This window comes from Alnus glutinosa, chromosome 4 (assembly GCF_958979055.1).
Source record: "Alnus glutinosa chromosome 4, dhAlnGlut1.1, whole genome shotgun sequence".
Lineage (NCBI taxonomy): Eukaryota > Viridiplantae > Streptophyta > Magnoliopsida > Fagales > Betulaceae > Alnus > Alnus glutinosa.
Genome location: NC_084889.1, coordinates 32,012,915 through 32,018,194, shown reverse-complemented (window position 1 = coordinate 32,018,194; position 5,280 = coordinate 32,012,915). Strand labels below are relative to the sequence as shown.

General features: G+C 36.9%; 1 pseudogene; it reads left to right on the top strand.

Moving 5' to 3' along the window:
• The first annotated feature begins 4,649 nt into the window (after positions 1-4,649).
• LOC133867526 (small nucleolar RNA R71) lies at positions 4,650-4,747 on the top strand (annotated as a pseudogene).
• Positions 4,748-5,280: the final 533 nt, after the last annotated feature.

Genomic DNA, 5,280 nt, shown 5'->3' with positions numbered 1-5,280 from the left:
CCGTATACACCTCCAAACAGATCATGAATGATGAAATGTAAATCACAGTGTGGAGAGTACTCACCAAATCGACCTCTCGAGTCGTCGGAAAGGCAATCAAGTGCAATGGTAATGTCCTCAATGCTCACATAAACTTGTTGGCCCAAAACGATGGAAGATAAGTACGCAGGATTGTCTGTATCAAATGTCAGATTTTGATAGAATATATGAACAAACAGATGATAGAAAAAATCATTGGCGGGCTTCAAAAGTGGCAATAAGTTACGCCTTTTGAATTGACAATACACCCATTTTACCGATGCTTTTTCCTTGAATTCACCGACAATAAACGGGCTTCGACATTCAACAATCTTTGCTGCCATTCTCTTCGTAGGAACTCATCGGGGCATCCGGGACTGTCGGAAGAGGAAGGCTAAGCTGGTTCCATGAAAATCATTCTCTGGGGCCTTTTATCAAACAGGTGGTGTGCCAAACAAAATTTGCCAAGGAAAGCAACTTCTTGAACTTCCAATCGGTGGGGAATGTGAGAAAATGGAAGAAAGAGAATTAAACACAAAAGAAATGAAGAAAAATGGTTGAAAAATGAGAAAATTGGGAGGTTGGGTAGAGGGGTTTAGTGGGTTGGGGGAAATGGCTCTCGGGTGCTAGGAGGAAAATGAAGAAATGAAGAAGCACGGGTGTTTTAAAACCCGGTCACGTGGCCTATTGGGCAATGTTGTCGATCGATCACATCTTGATCGATCGAAAGTAAAATAGATCGATCAATTTTTATTTTTTTAATTTTATTTATGAACTAAAACACTAAATAGATAAATTAGCATGAAATATAAACAATTGAACAAAATGAATGGGGTGCCTTCCAAGAGCGCTAAGTTTAACGTCTTCAGTCAGACTCGTCAAAACTCACTGCTAATGAATGGATTTGTGTCTAGCAGTGATTGGGAAAAATTTATCGTTTCGTGCCCATTTCAATTAGGATCCTTGAGACTTAGTAGATATGACACTTCAGGTTTAAATGTGCCTCAAGGAATTGTGTGGTGGAGTGCAGTGCTTTGGTAAGCACTCCCTTACCGTTGGCAAGTTTCGTCTTTTCTAATTGCCCAATTGGTTCAGTCTTCGTCTCTCCCACTTGTAGTTTAATGATTACCCCTCCACTCCTAGGATTAGTGACAAGCTAACTAGAATACTTCCCTGGCTCTCTCTCGTTAGGGACTTAGCTAGTTGTTCAAGTTGGATTTCTAGCTTTGCTACAGACTGAGAACGGGAATTTAGAATCTAAGTTTGTGACTCAAATTTTCTGAGACTAGTTAACACCTTCTTTTCAAATGCAGAATTGCTATGAGGTGGAGAGGCTAATTGCTATTGTGGGTTGGGAGGACATGGATTAGTTGGCGACTGATGAAATTGATTGTTGGACTGCTGATATGATTGGTTTTGCAATCCATTAAACTGTGGAACATTAGGCCGCCACATATTACTATTGTTTCTCAAACCTGGGTTATAAGAATTATTAAAATGATCACCACCTGGTCTAGAGAAAGCTGCGTTCATTTGCTCAATAGGAGGCTCAAAAAACTGTCCAACAATAGGACAATTTTCGGCCTGATGTGAAGGGTCGGAGCAAAATGAACATGCATCATGTGGAGTATGTATGTGAGATGCAGTCGTAGGAACAAAACCAGATGCTAACAGTTGATCTAACTTTCTAGATAAAACATCCACTATGGCATTCAAGTCCAAAGGCTGGGATACTTCGTAAGAGTTTGGATCTTAGCAGTTGTCCTACGACCAGATGATGAGTGGTGCAAAGAGTTTTTAGACAAATTTTCAAAAAGCGTCCACGCATCATCCTCACTCTTCAACATAAAAGTGCCTCCACACTAGGCATCTACTATTTGTCTATGAGGCTCAGTTAAGCCATAATAGAAGCATTGTACTAATTGCCACTTGGGAATAGCTGATGTGTATTTTAATGAGTACTCGCAAGCGCACGAATCGTTTGCAATATAGTGTGTGCAAGTGCGAGGTCGAATCCACAGGGAAATGGTCAAGTATTGGTGTCTTGTTTAATCAACCTCATTTTAACCTAGTTCCAAAGGTTTGAAGATTGATTCAAGAACAAAAGACTAAATAAACGAGATGAAATGAAATATGCAAATTAAAAGGAACTAAGGCTAAGGAATCCACCAAACCAAATCCAACAACTCACACTCTTGGTTTCTACTTGAATACCCAAAGAACATTAAGCTTAGGGTGTCATTCAAGTTTCTCAACCACATACTCTAAAACCATTAAATGAATCCAACTCAAAGATAAATCACAAAGAGTACCCATTTGAAATCAAATCATTCAATGTATCCATTCAATGAACAAATCACAATGGATATCATCATTAAAATCGATAAAACAATGTATCCATCGGTTGAAACACATTAAATGTCCTCTATCTACTAATAACCACATTCATTGCAAAAGATAAAGCATTCAAATGAATGGAACTTAAACAACAAATATGATATATCATCAAATGTGCAAGTAGTATAATAAGAGTGTGAGTGTCATCAATGGAAAGATTTCATCCTCAACCTTAGTTGAGGTTACTAGCCTTCCATGACTAAGAACACCACAAGTGATGAGTGCCAAATATTGCATATGTGGACCCCTTAATTTGCATTTACTAAACCTTTAGTTTTGTTATTTTCTAATGTTTTTGGTTAATTTTGGTATTTTAGTATTTTGCAGGTCATTGAGAGAAAACAATAGCTTTATGGTGAAAGAAAGCACACTTTGAGAAGACCTAGATAATGTGGTTATGTTCAACCAAATCAAGGAGAGGACTAAATCGGAATTTCTCTAATTGGAGTCAAAAGCGGATTGGACTAAATTTCAAATTCTGCCTATGTCACAGTATTTTGGCCATAACAATCAGCTCAAATATCCGATTGAAGTGAATCAAGTGGCGTTGGAAAGCTAACTCAATTTTCTACAAATCCTTATGAAATAGTATTTTCCTAATTCGGACGTCTTCTATGCCAAAAGTGCCTCGCAATAAAATACCACAAATTTGGACGGATTTGGAGTCCTTTTCCTTCTTGGATTGAGTTTTAAGTCTCCTACTCAAACTAGGAGACTAACCTCCAATTTTTCTAGGAATTCTAGGGCTTCTAGGATTTGTTTTCTCCCTATAAATAGACCTCTAAGCTTCAAGAAAAAGGTGTGTGAGGCTAGAGCAAAATTTTGGTGTCTTCTTGCAACAATTTTTCTTGTAAGTTCTTTTAATTTTAATGGTTTCAATTCAAGTTAGCATGTTACTTTTGGCCATGAGAGGCTAAATTCTCAACTAAGGTTGAGGATGAAGCCTCACTTATGATTAGCAACAATATTCTCATGTGATGTAATATTTTTCAATTTTAATGAGTTTGATTTTCAATTGTTTTACTTTAATTCAATTTTGTGGAATGATTCTTGGATATCTTTTGTGATTCAAGGATACATTTGATGATTTAGGATAGTTCCATAGAATTGATTGTGCTTGGTTTTCTTTGTTTAAAAAAATTGGATATCCCTTGTGATTTATTCTACGGATACAATTGATGTTTTAATTTAAATTGGATATCTTGCTGTGATTTACGGATACACTTGATGATTTAATTTAAATTGGATTTCTTTTGTGATTTGGCTAAAGAATAGATACATGGGATGGTTTTGATTAATTATTTGAAGCAAAAGTAAAACATACTTAAGATTTTATTGTGAGAACTTTGGAAAATATTATTGATCATGAGAATATGTTACTATGAGTTTGTGAGTGCGGATTCTGATACCTTAGTGCCTTTTTTTTATTTGATTACATTCACTCTAGTTAATTTTGTTTATGCTTTTGATTTTTATTCACAAAAACAATCTCTTAATTTTTGGGACTAGGTTAGGATTAAATTAATTTGGATTTAAATTTTGTTTGCAAAAACGCAATTCCCTGTGGGATCGACCTCGCACTTGCAATCCATTAACTGCAAACGATTCGTGCACTTGCGAGTACAATTAAAATTCACATCAACAAGAAAATGAAGAACAAACATGGAAATAAAAGAAAAGTTTTACAAAGAGAAAGTGTCTAAGAACAAAAACTACTGAAATACACTATGAAATGAACGAAATTAAACCTAGCTGCTGTTCTCTGAACTCTCCCAACAAGGAGGCATGGCTATGGCTTTTATAGAAGGAAATTAGGGCTAGAAATCCATGTAAAATGACTCCTCTAACCCCCTCTAGGGTTCCTCTCTTGCTAGAGACAACCAAGGTCACGAAACCAGCGTGTTCTGCTGTGAAAATCAGAGGGAGAGCTGCTTTTTGTCATGGAGAAGCTCCTGATTTGGTGTTCTGGCGGGCTTCTGCAAAAGTAAGTTCTGGAAATTTCAATCGATCGACTTCGGGCAAAATTCGATCGATCGAACTTAAGTTCGATCGATCGAGTTCTTCAGAACTTCCGAATTTTCCAAGCAATTCCACATGAATTTTGCCATTCCTCGCTTATTGACCTACAAAACATAAAAACACAAAAACTAACAAAAGTATCAGAAAATAACAAGGCTAAAGGTCTAACTAATGTAAATCAAGGGGTCCAAATACACAATATTTGGCACTCATCAACAGCATGATGTGGACACTTTCGTAACAGGTCCTTCATCCTCTCCCAAGTCTCATGAAAGGGTTCTACCTTTATCTGTGAAAAACTAGTTATGGCTTTCCGTATTTGGTTTGTTTTTCTTATGATAAAGTACTTCTTAAGAAACTCGTGTTGCATCTAACCTAAGAAGTAATGGAGTTAGTCTCTAAGGAATTTAACCAATACTTAGCTTTATCTTTAAGAGAGAATGGAAACAGGCGCGTCCTTAAAGCATCTTCTTAAAAATTCTACAACCTTATGGTGGAGTAGATTTCAATGAATTCGTCTAAATGCTTATAAGGATCCTCGTTACTAAGTCCGTAAAATAATGGAAGCATTTGAATGAATCCGGACATAATTTCAAAATGAGCTGCCGTGATGTCCGGCAACTGAAGGCTCGAAGTTGGTGTGTATGTCGAGGGAACATAGTGGTCCCTCAATAGCGCAAGCTTTGATTCTCCAGCCATTTGGTTTTTAGAAAGGGATCTTAGACGTGAGTTCCGTTTGGATCTACTTCGTCTCGAAATCCGCTCTAAGTTTGGGTCATATGGAAAAATAGGCCATAAAAACGAACGACGACCAAACATACACTAACAAAATTAAAATAGTATATA